This window comes from Fundulus heteroclitus, chromosome 7, assembly GCF_011125445.2.
Source record: "Fundulus heteroclitus isolate FHET01 chromosome 7, MU-UCD_Fhet_4.1, whole genome shotgun sequence".
Taxonomy (NCBI): Eukaryota; Metazoa; Chordata; class Actinopteri; order Cyprinodontiformes; family Fundulidae; genus Fundulus; species Fundulus heteroclitus.
The window spans coordinates 9,392,266-9,407,373 of record NC_046367.1 but is presented as its reverse complement, the minus strand read 5'-3'; the positions used below and the strand labels follow the sequence as shown (position 1 = coordinate 9,407,373).

At 38.4% G+C, this 15,108-nt stretch overlaps 1 long non-coding RNA gene across 1 annotated transcript; it reads left to right on the top strand.

Annotated features, from left to right (window-relative positions):
* The first annotated feature begins 5,646 nt into the window (after window positions 1-5,646).
* On the top strand, window positions 5,647-13,742 carry LOC105924403. Its single transcript, XR_001166016.3, has 3 exons — window positions 5,647-5,744; window positions 5,830-6,015; window positions 10,283-13,742. It is a non-coding gene; the product is annotated as an uncharacterized LOC105924403 (long non-coding RNA).
* Window positions 13,743-15,108: the final 1,366 nt, after the last annotated feature.

Sequence of the window (15,108 nt, the reverse complement as noted above, 5' to 3'; positions counted from 1 at the left end):
ATAAAGCTGAGTGAATTCTCACTGATCTCAGCTTTTTTTATGCAGATTTTTCACAGCTCTAGTGGCTTGCTTTTCAACACAGTAGGCTGACAGGAAGGGGGGTGAGAGACATGCAAAGGACCGCTGGTTGGAGTCAAACTCGGGTCAATCGCGTCGAACAGCGAGCATTTCAGCTTTATTAATAAAACTTATATAACATCACTTCCTCTCCTTTTTTATGCTATGATAAGTTATGGTTATCCATTTCTTGATGTTATTGCTTATAAGCCAGATGATTTATAAGGCTGTGTTGTTTAACCCTAGGCCATGTCCTCTGTAAGGTAGTGATGCACCAAACGACCAAAGCAAGTTCCCACAAGATATGTGTAGAGGTCTATATAAAGTGGATAAAGTGGAGCTGCAAAGATGTGGTCTGAATTTCTCGTTACGGTTGCCACAGCCACTCTTTTATCCCTGTTCTGAGTTGCACCTGAGAGCAACTACTTTGGTACCGTCTCTTTAAATGCCAACAAGGCACTTTACACCCTACCTGCCTCGGAGGTCACAGTGTGTTCCCCCCTACCCACTTTGGCCATTTTTGTGGTATACTGGTGGACAGAGTAATGAATTGTTTGGGTTAACACCAGTGTTTCCTCTAAGCTGCGCGCGTGCGCCATCGTGCATGGCATCTGGGTTCAGCGCGCACAGCAAATCTATGCTGCGCAGAAAATAAAATCCAAGCTGAACTGTAAACAAAATAATAATAGACCAAGTTTGTTTTATACTGTTTTGCAACTCTGGTGTGATGGTGTACCACGCAGGTGCTGATCGAAGCGCACCGCTGATTGATGGGTGGGGCAGACGCCTTTATAGTTGGGCAGGTTGCGGTGTGCGTCTTTGTTCGGGACTCTTAAAGAAAAAAATACCAAGCTACGCTGATTAGAAAGCTGCTGCTCTGAGTAGTTCTTCCTCCCTCTGTCATACTCAGGTTTTCGGTTTCAGAACAGGGGATATCAGCCAGGTAACTAAACTCAGTGTCCAACCAACTATGATATCGACGCGAGCACGAGCATGAAAGAAGCCCTGATCAATGGAATGCAGAAAACGTGCTTCACCATGGGAAGGACAGGAAATAAGCCTATATTATAATAATATTTAACCACAAGAAATAATGCTGTTGCTGCTGAAAAAGCGGAGTTGGCTTGATATGAGAGTTATTTGATGGAGAATTAAAGCCGTTTTATCACACTTCACTAATTCAACACAAAAGGGGGAGGTGGTGGGGGGTGGGGGGGGCGCATTGATTACAAAAAAATTGAAAGGACATTGCAGCCAATCTTGATGAAGTTTAATCAGGTATGGTTAAGTCTTAAGTTTTGTTATGTTTACACATACTCAACTAAATCATCAATTGCCTATATTCAACATATGCAATTAATATTGGGATGGTGTAAATAATTGAATAACTGATATGTTCATCTTTTTGGAAGCATTGGTCACCCATCCTTCTAAAAATGAGTTGACATTAATTGTCTTGTAAGTGTTTAATTTGTGCTAACCTCACTTTATATTGTTTATATAGGCTATATGTATATTTCCAGCTGAAGTAAAGGTAATGTTATTTAAGTGAAGAAATGTGCAGTAGCCCTAACAGTGTTGGGGGAAAAATAAGTGAATGGAAACTAAAATATATGAATAGAAAAGTAGAAATGGAAGTGCCAAAATTTGACACAGAATAAATAATTGCTTTGATTCTGTAAAGTTCTGTTATTAATCTTGTGGGTCTCTGACTATGGAACACCTTTAAACTATAACTGAGTGCAACAGTAACATTCCTGACAGCGCGACATACAGCTGCCTCTGAAAGATTTTCTGTGTCTCCTATGTTATTAAAAAGCTGTCGTTGGTATATAAAAAAAGGAGCAGCACAAATAAATTGTTCAGAACTGAGAGCGTTCCCTCTATGTGTTAGAAAAGCGATGTGCAACTGAGAACATTGAAATAAATCATCTGATGACCCCAAAGTGCTTTACATTGGTCAATCATTCACCCATTCACACCATGGCGGCGGTGAGCTATATTAATAGCCACAGCTGCCCTGGAGCAGACTGATAGAAGAGAGGCCTCACAACACAACATGCTTGAGCTAAATCTCACTCCAGAAAATGTAAATAATTTAATGGAAATAAGAGTGGAACTCTGAAATATGTGCACATCTCTCAGTTCTTCCTTAGTAGGACCCCTACTCTGAAATTAAAATAAGCTATACAGCTCTTTAAAAAAATCCAAGAATTTTGTCTTTTTCATGTAATCGGGCTAAATCAGTTTTATCTAAACTAAATAACCTAAACGAAATTATTGCTGTAACCTGATTCTTTTATTAAATCATGTAGCTTGATGTAACCTCAGGTTTTGGACAGGCGTAATGTAGCCTCAGTGTGCTTGTAGCAAGGAATCATGCTGACTGACTGCTTGGATTTGAACCAACCAGGGGCCCGTTCTTCGTACGTTGCTTAAAACATCTGAGATCAAATGACACATCCAAAATGATTTCATCCGGCTAATCATGATCCGGCTAACTGGGTTCTTCGAACACACCTGTTGTTTATGATTAGTATGGCTGGATTGAGTTATCTGAGATAACTGCGCATTCATACGTTTGTTTAAAAGGGGAAATGTATCGATAGTAGAAACAATGATCAGCAACGCTGCTATTGGCTGTTCAGTTTTTCTCCCAAGCAGAACAAGAGCTTTTAATGGAAGGTTATACCAAATTTGAGTCATTAATTAAAATGACAGATAACACCTCAAAGTCTGCTAAAGCCAGGAGAGAGGGCTGGCAAAAAGTAGCAGACAAATGAATGCGTAAATACTGTCCATGGTAGATGTTCCTATCACTTTCTACAGTATGAATTTTTGCATTTTAATAATTTCATATTTACTTTGTTCTCTTATATCAGAGCATCCACGGGACACATTAGAATATGGGGACAAGTAAAAGTGAAATACAAGAATATTCTATAAAAGGGTAGCCTTTAATTATTATAATTTATTTTAAAAAGCCATTTTTTATGTCAGAGGTCCAAATTTCAGTGTCATTCCTTAGACATTGAAAGTAAAGGACAAGTGCAAACTGGGAATTTTAACAAAAAAATTCTTTATCCATAAAAAATTAAGTTCTTTCTTTTCCAAGTCATACACAGTTTACACGGTAAAACTGTATTGCTCCATGTCTAGATAATCCATCCGTAGTTTTTTCTAATATATGGCTCGACAGGAAGCAATCCTTTCAAAGTAAAACTAAACTTCACAATAAAATGGCCTGAACAAATCTTCTTACTGAATATGATAAAAATAAAAAGCAAACGATCATACAAATAACTCAAATATTTTCTATTTATGGCTCTAACACCACTTTTTCCTCTTTAAAAGCCACTGTTAAATGATGTGTTTGTCTGTTTATACCAGCCACCAAGAAAAATCTTTCTACAATTAAACTGTCGCGCTGCACTAAAGGATCCTGTCTATTGCGCAATACGCGATTAATTCGAAAAGCTCTGAAATTATTCTTGCACCTTCCGCAACAGGTTGCTGTCGTAAAAATGGACATGGCTACGGCAGACTTCCCCATCTCCTCCGCTTATACAGCCGTGATCTAATCTTGTTTACATGAAATCTCATGAAAGCTCTCAAGCAGGCTTAAGCTGGCGCACATGTTGCTATGACAAGTCCAGGATGACTTTCGAAAAAACCAAACGATCCAAGATCATGCCAAATCGTCAACAATCAAATCCAGCTAACTGAGTTAGCGACGTACGAAGAACGGGCACCTGAACCGGAGCACGGCCCCACCCTTCTCTGGCCCTTCTAACCTGCCTGTCTATGTCGATTCTGCCCAGACAGCTGCTGATGATTGCAATAGGTCAAACAAAAAACACAACAAAAAAAACTGCTGGGCAGAACCAAACCTAAGATAAAAAATAAAGCTGAAACTAACAAAGCACATGATGAAAACCACAACTAATACAGAGACAGGATGACTAAAACAGTACACAAGCTAAACAAGAATCCAGACAAAACACAACCCAAAACAGAACCTGAGGCAGAAGAAAGGACTAATTGATCAAATAATAAACATAAATCAAGACAGAACGCAGAATGTAACATTATGCCCATGTCCTGTTCGTCAAAAAAGTAGAATCCAGAAAGGTTTGTAGTGACCATATAATGGCTTTCATGGTGATAGGGAAGCTTGGTCACTGTGCAGCCTTTCAGAACAGAGGAGCCCCCCCCCCCCCCCCCCTCCAACAACAAGGAGGGTTAAACCATGAGATGTCATTGTTAATTCAACTGAATGTTGTATCTAAGTAAAGTAATGGAAAGTTATGTTCAGGAAAAAAATATAGTTTAATGAAAAGCCCAAGCCTTAGAGGTCTCATGAAATCACTGTATAAACCATTTAATGTAGTCGATATTGGTGCATGTAAATTCTTCAAAGAATTTTGTAAAAAAAAGAACACCAGCTGGTCGTTTTGTCAGGCCAAAGGTCCCTACGCAGTATAAAGAATGGTTGTGATAATGATATGAAGCTCTACTAAGTTCACAAACCTTTTTTACATTTGACAAGTGACTTCAATCGGAGGCGGTCAAATCTTAACGCACAATGTTTTATAATCACATTCTAGCTGCACCACAGTAATAATTGAGCTAGTTTGTTAAATGAAGTCATTTTTGTTTTAATTTATTTGGTTCTCTGGTTTAGTTGTTCCTGGGTTTATAAAAATGTCCAGATGAAGCAAAATAAACCAGCCAATGTGAAAGGTAACTGAAACCTGGCAAACTGGAACACCATCACAGCTTAGAAAATGCCCTCTATGGCTTTACATATCGGCAAAACCATGCATACATCAAAATACTTTTCAGTATTTCTGTCTTACAATTACTTTTTAAAATTTGTTATGTAACAACAACTTTTAGGAAACCAAACTCTGGGTGTTCATTAGATGTAAGCCATAGTCATCAGTAAATAAAAACACTCCTCCAATTTGTAATTTACTCGTTTTTACATAAAGTACACCTGAGAAAAACATCAGGAAATATATTGTAACTCCACATAAGTGAAAGTAAATACCTTTGTTCCAGAATAAAAAAATGACTGTATTAATCAAAGAAGACTAGTTGAAGTTGAAATTGTCATATAAACTGTCAGGATTTTCTGATGTTTGTATTTTTGTGCTTGTTCAGATTTTGGTTCTTGCCTTCCTCACTTCTTTGAGTTTGGGTTTCCCCTCAGCTGTTTTCTTTTGATTATAACTTACCTGATTTTCATCTGGTTGATTATTTCTTAATTGCATTTATGTTCCTGGTTTGTGTTTGTTTCTCTTTGGGTTCTTCCATTCTCACTGTTTTCTACACTATTTACTTGCTTCCTTCCCGATTCCGACATCTAAGTGTTCTTTGTAAGTCTCTCTGTTTTCATTATTTAATAATCATTTCACCATGGCTGTGCATCATCCCTGCAGCACTTTGGGTCCTCATCAATGGCAGCTTATGACATAAACCTTTTAGAATCTGTATAAAATCTTTTTAATATTGATTTGTCTTATACAGTACACTATATAAAATTACACCAAGCAAGTTAGCAGTAGTACACATATAGTATTGGACAGTATATTTTTTTAAAGGCCTTGCATAATCACAGAGGGACGTTATCATGTTCTTTGTGTTTGTTTCTAAAAGAAGCTACAAGATGCCCTGTCTTTCAAGTGAGTGATCATCTCACTTGTAAATACGGATTGCTCTGTTTTGTTCTGTGCTCATGCCTTTTCTGCTCTATGTTTTGTTAAATAGAACCAGTTAAAGTTGAAACAATCACTACAGGGGAAACCCTCGGTGCTGATATAGCTCTGATGAACCAAGTGAAATGGAAAGTTAGGCTGGAGGGAACAAACCAGGGTGGACAATGCACCATCGTTTTCTGCCCAATCACCTCCCGTGTTGGCTCAGATGTGGAGGCAGCCATGCAAAACGTGCCATGTAAGTGATCAACTTTTTCAAGTAATTTTTCTCTTTTTGCTGTGTAGAGTATATACACCGGCACAGTGCAGTGAAAAAGTATGTGTTCTGTTTTTTGTCAAATATTTCAGATCTTCATACAATTAAAAAGATCAGACAAAATAAGTCAAAAGGCCAGTTGTCAAATGATTTAATTAATTATGTTGGGGGGGGGGGGGGCTTTCCTAAATTAACTGATCTGATTTAAAAACAAACCCCACCTCAACCCTCTGTTAATTAACTGATATCATGAATAGATTGAGATTGGTATATTTCTGTTTGGAAAGTTACAAAGGTATTTGCAACACTTTAAGGCTCCCAATGTAATACAGTGAGAGCCATCATCCACAAAGCAAGGAATCAGGGAAAAGCACAATTATTACATTGCTGCAGATAAAATACCAATTACTCACTTTTTATATAGAGCTGGGGGACCCAAAACTCGCTGGGGGGATGGTACTATGTATTCCATCTGGCCTGGGAACCCCCTTGGCTCCCCCAGCATGAGCTGGAGGATGTAGCTGGGGACAGAGATGTCTGGCTTTCCTCACCCGACCTTTATACCTACAACTTTTGTTACATGGAACAGAATACATGGATAGATGGATGGAATAATGGGGGATCTTTCTTGGAGTGGATGGAAAGTAAGTGGCCTACTAAAAGTTTTCAAAGCACACATCAATGATTAAACTAAGAGGTCATAATAGAGCACAGAGAAACATATAAAGCAAAACAGACCCTTCTCTCTAGTTATGGTCAGTGTGCATAAATCACTAATAAGAAAGAGAACTTTTCATGGAATATTCTATGGACTGGCACAACAGAACTGTAACTTTTTTAGGATATGCATTCTGAATGAACTGACAGTATTTCAGCAAAAAATACAATAAATAAAACATTACTAACCACAGTCAAACATGCTGGTGGGCTGGTTGTAGTATGAGTATCTGAAGCTGCATTGCTGCTTCAGGACCTAGGTAACTTGCTGTGATGGATGGAACCCTGAATTATGCTCTCTACCAGAAAAGCCTGAAGAAGAATTTGTGGACATCAGTCCATATATCCCACATACATTACAGACCAAAAGTTTGGACACACCTTCTCATTCAAAGCATTTTCTTTATTTGCATGACTATGAAAATTGTAGATTCACACTGAAGGCATCAAAACTATGAATTAACACATGTGGAATTATATACTTTACATAAAAGTGTGAAACAACTGAAAATATGCCTTATATTGTATTTCTTCAAAGTAGCCCCTTTTGCTCTGATTACTGCTTTACACGCTCTTGGCATTCTCTTGATGAACTTCAATAGGTAGTCACCAGAAATGGTTTTCACTTCACAGGTGTCCCCTGTCAGGTTTAATAAGTGGGATTTCTTGCCTTATAAAGACCATCATTGGGACCATCAGTTCTGATGTGCAGAAGTCAGGATACACAGCTGATAGTCCTATTGAATAGACTGTTGCAGTTTGTATTATGGCAAAAAAAGCAGCTAAGTAAAGAAAAACGAGTGGCTATAATTTCTTTAAGAAATGTCAGTCCGAAAAATTGGCAAAACTTTGAAAGTGTCCCCAAGTGCAGTCGCAAAAACCATCAAGCGCTACAAAGAAACTGGCTCACATGAGGAGCGCCCCAGGAAAGGAAGACCAAGACTCACCTCTGCTGCGGATTATAAATTAATCCAAGTCACCAGCCTCAAAAATGGCAGGTTCATAGTCATGAAAATAAAGCAAACTCTTTTAATGAGAGTTATTATAAAGGTTCAGCAACATTGGTAGCGCAACATGATGATGCGGAATGGCCATGAAGTTCAGTTCTGTGCGTGTGTGATGCAGAGTCCAGTTTAGAGTTCAACATTCCGATAGCAACAGGGGAAAAGCTGTTGCAGAACCTGGTGGACCTGCAGCGGATGCTGCGAAGCCTTATCCCAGAGGGCAGCAGGGAGAACAGTCCATGGTGGGAGTGTGAGGGGTCACTGATGATGTTTTGGGCTCAGGACACGCTCTGCTGAGATCAAATGTCCTTAATGGAGGGAAGAGGAGCCCCGAAGATCCTTTCTGCTGTCCTCACCACTCTTCTCCCGTTCTTCCAGTCGGAGGCGCTGCAGCCTCCACACCACACAGAGAGACAGCTGGTCAGAATACTCTCTATGGTGCTTCTGTAGAAGGTCGTGAGGATGGGCGGGGGCAGGTGGGCTCTCCTCATCCTCCGCAGGAAGTACAAGCTCTTCTGTGCCCTCTTCTCCAGTGATGTGGTGTTCACAGTCCAGGTGAGGTTGTCTGTGATGTGCACCCCGAGGAATTTGGTGCTGCTGACCACCTCCACAGCTGAGCTGTTGATATGCAGTGGAGCGTGACGAGGCCAGTTCTTCCTGAAGTCGACGATGATCTTCTCTCTTCCTGCTCTTCTCTCAGCATTGTCTACTAGTAAAATTGAGTAGATGTCTATAGAGACTCATCAGCAAATCGAATTTACACAGTGGACAGCATGCATTTAATATGCCATTATAGATGTGCTTGTATGCACTATGCTGTAATGATTTGACAACTCGGTGATAGAGAATGGATGCAAAGAAAAGGCAAAAGCCTTAGTCAAAATGTTTCGCTTTTCAGCCTTTTCATGAATGGAAACAGGTACTTTATTAAAAGAGAAGTTCCATTAAAAGAGTCGCCATGATGGACTTAGTTCTCTCAGAGCACAGGATAATTTACTAAGTTTAAATAACCCAGAATAATTTCATGTTTTGATCAAATATTATAAATTTTAGATTATGGTTTATGGAGAACCTTTATTTTAGGTTACAAATGTGTCATGACTTACTCTTGTCTCTTAGAGTTTTACACCTTATGTTTTTAGGGAGACAAACTGGTACTATCCAGTAAAATTACTCATAGCAGGGGTTGTGTTACAGTATATGTGGAGCTGAGGTCTTGGGTCAAATTTTGTTTGACAACAATGGCCTGATTTACAAGAATTTTGAACTGATTTATAGATGACAGGTCTACTGCTGACAAAGATGGAGTGTTGTCTGGGGGAGGGGGGGGGGGGGGGGGGGGGGGGGGGGATGACGATGACATGACAGATCCTAGATACACCCATGGAGCCCCCTCGGTTTCACAGTATGTGCAACAACTTTTTTTAAACCAGTTTTGATATACTGTACTTCTGTACAGTATATCAAAAGATATAAGAACAAATACTTAAATTCTCAATTTATGGCCTAATGACAAAGATTTAAGCTTATAGGGTAGTTTTTTAACATGACTCAAGCCAGACGCATGTCGCTCCGCCTAGCTCCACTCACATACATCTGGGACATCGCCCATAGAAAGTGATTTCTCCAACCAATTTTATGGTCTGGCCAATCAGGACGCAGGGCTGGAGTTTCATAGATGTGACGTAGTGGAGACGCGACCATCACGTGAGACTGTTTTGATAGCAATGGCGGCTCGTCGAGGAAGCAAGCGTTAACATTGATGCTGCTATTTCTTCCGTGTTGTCCAATCTACCTAATATTGTTCCATTAAAAGAACATCAGAGAACGCCTCTGAAGGCTTTTGTTGGAGGAAGCGATGTTTTCGCCCTTCTCCCGACCGCATTTGCCAAGTTTTGTTTTGTTTTCCTCCGACACGGACGCGCCCCAGAGCGGTTAGCGATTAGGGATTAGCGCAAACCATATTAGGAGGCCTTTAGTCCTCAACGCGGTCGGCCCGGGATCGACTCCGACCCGCAGCGCTTTGCCGCCTGTCTTCCCTCCTCTTCCTGTCAGCTCACTGTCAATAAAACGCGTGCCACTAGAGCCGCAAACACAAAAAAAAAGTTGGTTTTTTTTCCTGCGTCGCTCTCATCAGCGTCACGGGTTAGCTTCGGTGTGTGAGTGGTTGAAATAGCATGTTGATAAAGATGACAGACAAGTGGCTTATCCAATCAAATGCAAGGATTTTTGATAAGGCCCAGCCTTCAATAAAGGCAATTCCTATGGCGGTGTCCCAGATGTATGTGAGTGGAGCTAGGCGGAGCGACATGCGTCTGGCTTGAGTCAGGTTAGTAGTTTTTAGCTTTTCTTGGAAACATGAATTTAGACACTTTTTATTTCCGAAGTTACACTCAAAATATTCAATTTAGATTGATTTAATAGTTAATAGGAGTCCAACGAGGATTCCTTCTGTGAAAAGATATTTGGGGTGTAAAGCTTATTTCGTTTTAAGTGGTCATCTGATAATACTCTTCTTTTTTCTACAGTGGTTGAAAGGATCATCCTAGTTTTGATGCACCACACCAGAGACGTTGACTACTCAACTGCTGGGACGAAGTGGTCAGATATATATACAAATATCGACCTGGAAGTTCATGTTCTCTTCCATGAAAGTATCCCAGGGTTACTCACCTGTTTTAAGAACACGGAGGCGGTCTACCAAATCCAAAAATATTTGGAACCACATGTCAAAATGGGTTGGCTTTGGAGATCATTACCTATTTTGTTATTATGTGTTATTGTAATTCTGTTTGTGGTCCTGCTTCATGTTTTACTGAGGTAAAGCACAGATAAACAAACAAAACACAGTGCGAAACGCAATGGTTCTAGGTTATTCTGCAACAAATGTCATCTAAACAATCTATATTATATAAAAAAAATATTTTTTCACAATATACTGTAACATACATGACATAGGACAAAGTAAAATGAAGTATGTAGAAAGAGGCATTTTCACCATGACAAAATACATAAAATAAAATAATTCTGTGCATTTACGAGTTTAAAAAAAGATTTTGTTAACAGATATCAATTGTAAATAGTTTAAACTGCAATTAAAAACTGAACCTCAATAAGTATAACTTAAAGGAAAAATAACTTACTTCTAATTAAATATTTCTATGTGAACTATAAATAATTTCCAGTTGTTTATAGTTGGTATTATTATTATTGTTTGTCTGCTTTAAACATGAAACCAAAGCTCTATTGAAGTCTCCCAACCATACAAAAAATAATCTGGAGAATCATAGTCTGCATGAGTGCAGCTCACCCAGTCAATTTACAACAAATTGTATTAGGAATCTAACCGGAAGCCAGTGGAGCTGCTGTAAGACTGCAGTGATGTGATGAAAACAGGGTTTTTTGTTAATAATGCAAGCAGCTGCATTCTGAACCAGTTAAAGCTTACAGTAGGATTTTTGAGGAAGACCAACAAAGTAATAGATTGACGTAATCGATGTGAGAAGTCACAATAGTATGGGTAGGAGTAAATATGGATTGAGGGAAAATAAAGGGACAAAGACGGTTTATATTGTGTAGATGAATATGAGCACAATGGGAAATGTTATTGATTTTAGGGGTGAAGGCTTTAGTGCTATTGAGGACGACACCCACACTCTTAACCTGAGGTGAGGGGGAGACTGTAGAACTATCAAGTGAAAGGAAGGAACTGTCAGCTTTGGATAACACAGATCTGGTTCCTACAGGGAGGAGCTCAGTTTTTTCACTTTTTAATTTAAGTAAGTTGAAAGGGAAGATTTTATTTCAGAGAAGTGGGGGTCTGGGCAAGAGGGCAGGTGGGTTGTAGTTGGCTTACAGAGCTGTGTGTCATCTGCATAATAGTGAAAATGGATGTTCTAGAAGATAGTATGGAGGGGAAGAAGGTAGATTATAAAAAGATGAGGAAAAAGTTGGGGTCCAAGGATAGAGCCCTGGGGCACACCAGTTGTAACAAAAGACATTAATGGGAACTAAAGGATTTAAGTTCTACGAGCTGAGTGTGGCCAGCAAAGTAAGAATCAAACATGTCAAGGGGGTGTATGTGATTCCAGTTGAAGATAATCTGTGGAGAAGGATGGAGTTAGAAATTGTATTGAAGTCTACACTCAGATCCAGAGGAATGAAAATGGAAAGTAATCCAATATCAGCTGCCATTAGAAGCTGGTTGGTGATTTTTATGAGGGTGGTTTAACTACTGTAGTGCGTACGAAGAACAGACTGGAATTCTTTATGAAGGTGATTATACGTAAAATAGGAGTGAACCTGGAAGGCAACTGTTTTTTCTCAGTTTTGTTTTAGTACTTTGGAGATAAAAGCTAATTTTGACACGGGGGGAGAGTATTTTAGTTGTTGGGATCTGAGCCATATATCTTCCGTATTTGAGTGATAATGTTGATTTTGAAGAATGCATCTGATGGCTGGACAATAATACTGAACTGTGAAAACAAAGTCCTGATGTTACCTTCATGGAACAGATAAAATCACAACAGCAACTCTATTTAATTTGAGCAGTTAATTCATTTTACTGTACTGTGTGGTACATGTAAGATAAGATAAGATAAGATATGATAGGGTTTTATTGATCTCACAGTGAAAAAATGTACTTGTCACACTTCGGCTAATAAACAAAAAGAAAGGCTCCAAAGGAGGAAATGTGCATAAGGTATAAGGTATATACAGTGTGTCCACATATGTACAGTGTATCAAAAATAAAAAAAAGTAAAATAAAAGCACAGTGGAAATAAGCAGATATTTAGGGTGACTTATGTACGCTCAGGTGACTTATATACAAATGGAATGACGTTTTACATTAAGTGGTACCAGGTAAGAGCAACAGTGAGCTAGTGAGATGTCTATGCAGCTAATCTAAACAGGATAATTTAAAATTATTCTTGTACAGGTTATTGCATAGTGTCTTAAATAGAATTGCACAGTAGTTATTGTAAGGTAAATGTTGTCAACTTGAACCTCTTCAAAAGAAAACAGGATTAACAATTCACATAGAAATGGACAGAACTCAGAGTGCAGCGGTAAAACAGGGGGCAGACAGTTTAGAATGTTACTCAAACAGTCATAAAGAGGTGCAAGCTTATCTGGGGTGGTAGAAGGATCTGGAATCAGAGTTCTGAGGATATCAGAGGAAAGGATATCCACTTTAATGCCCCTGTTTTTAATGAGCTAACTTGCAGAGTCTTAGTTATGGAGAAACAGAGACAAATGTTCAATGAATGGAGGAAAGAATTGGCGATTTAAAAATCATTTGCTGAAAACTTGTAGAGGGTGAGGCCAGAGCCAGAGGTCCTGGGGAAGAAGTCCAGGGTATGGCCTTTGATGTGTGCGTTTCCAGACATCGTAGGAAGTTCCTGGTGATGTAAAGGTTATTTTTACCTTGGCTAAATTAAGTCTTAAATTCAATTAAACACCTTTTGAGTTTTAATACCTTTATTTTGTTTGTTAAAATCAAAAACACAATTTTACGTATTTTTTTAATTATCATTTTAGACCCAGTTTTAAAAAAAGACAGGTCAAATCCAATTTTACTTTCAGGTTGTTTGACTATTTTTATTAAAGGAGATCTGGCAATAACTATCAAAAGTAATGTTTTTACATTGGTTCACGTTAACGTGCTTTATCTTTGATCTGCTACATGTTGATTTAGATGTTTAGGCATCAGTGTTTTGTTTTTTCACTTACCAACAGAATACACACTCATTGGAAAATCTGTAAAGATCTTTTTATGGCCTTTTAGTTTTATGAATGTGAAAAGAAAATTGGAAAATGAACCTGTCACCTTACTCACTTATCTTTTTCCATATGTCCACAAAAAAATCTAACTATATACTGTTCCAGATTACTTAAGAAAACTATTTGGGAGTTTCAACATCTTAGTGCCTCTGTATTATTATTCTCTGTATTATTATCTTTTTTTTGTTTGTTTTATTTGCTGTCATGTTTCGTTTTGCCTTTTTCATGACAAAATTAGATATAAAAACTTAGAAAATTGTACTACTCTTAGAAAACTCAGTAATCTTAAATTTTTGGAATATGTATGGTGACAATAAGTGACTCTTGTGTTAACATATATATTGCAGGTATTGAAAAGGTTCTTACATGTGTAGGTTTACTATGTAAGGCAGCTGCAACTAGAATATTTTGTTGGATCTTTCCTTTTGTTTAACCTGATCTTCATTAAACAGTTCTTCAATAAAGTAGTGTCTCTTTGTCTTTCTGAGATTTCTCTAAGAATCACTGGTTGTGCACCAGTAGGTTTGGTTTTACTATGAATAGCTATTAATAAATATCAAAGGATGTTATCCAGAAAAATACTAATTATATTAAAAATTGCCAAATCAATATCTGATTAGTCTGAAATACTGGTCAAAGGCTATCATACTCAGTCAGCTATTGTTTTATGAATACCTGCTTGCAGATGTGTGGTATTATAGAAAAATGGATGTAGTGAAGTAGCAGACCTGCACAAATATACAGAACAAACACAAACAGTTTATCTCCAAATAGAAGAATTTACTGACAAAATAATTTAACATCCGGTTAAATTTCTTTAGTCAACAAAACTGTCAACTAAGCTGGTAACATTCAACTAAACTACTATGTATAAGTTAAAATAATGAGCAAAAGGAATGAACTCCAGGAAATAGGAACAGATATTAAAATTGAAACGAATAAAATGACGCAGTGATATCCCCACTCTGTGTGATTATGTATATTTTGTAATGATTTACTGATGAGATGAACCCGGTATTCAGCCAAACACAAAAATATGATGATCAGGATTTATTGAAGGAGATGATGATGAGTGGCAGACAGGCAGGTAAACAGAACAAAAATCCAATGACGGGAAAGGCAGACATCCAGGCAACACTTAAACAGGGAAACGGGCAGAACAGACAGAACAGATTACTAAAAACGGAATCAAGGTGCTGGGAGCTCTTACCACACTGACGGGACCAAAAACAGGGGATGCATTCAGGGATACAGAGAGATGGGAATCGTAAGTAAGTAGACGGACCGACAACTAGTAGAGAAAGGAGTGATGCTTAAATAAACGGACAAACAGGTGAGTGGAATGAAAACTAATTACCCAGAGACAAGTGGAAGCAATTGCGGAGAATGACAGGAGCTGGGGAATAAACCAAAAACCGAGGATAATAATGAAAACAAGGCGCAGGCTAAAATCAGAACTAATACAGAAAACAGACAACAAGCAATGAACTGGCTAAACAGGCATCCAAAACCATAAAGCAGAAAAAAGGCAACAAAACCAAATCATAAAGATGAACCAGAACAGAATATT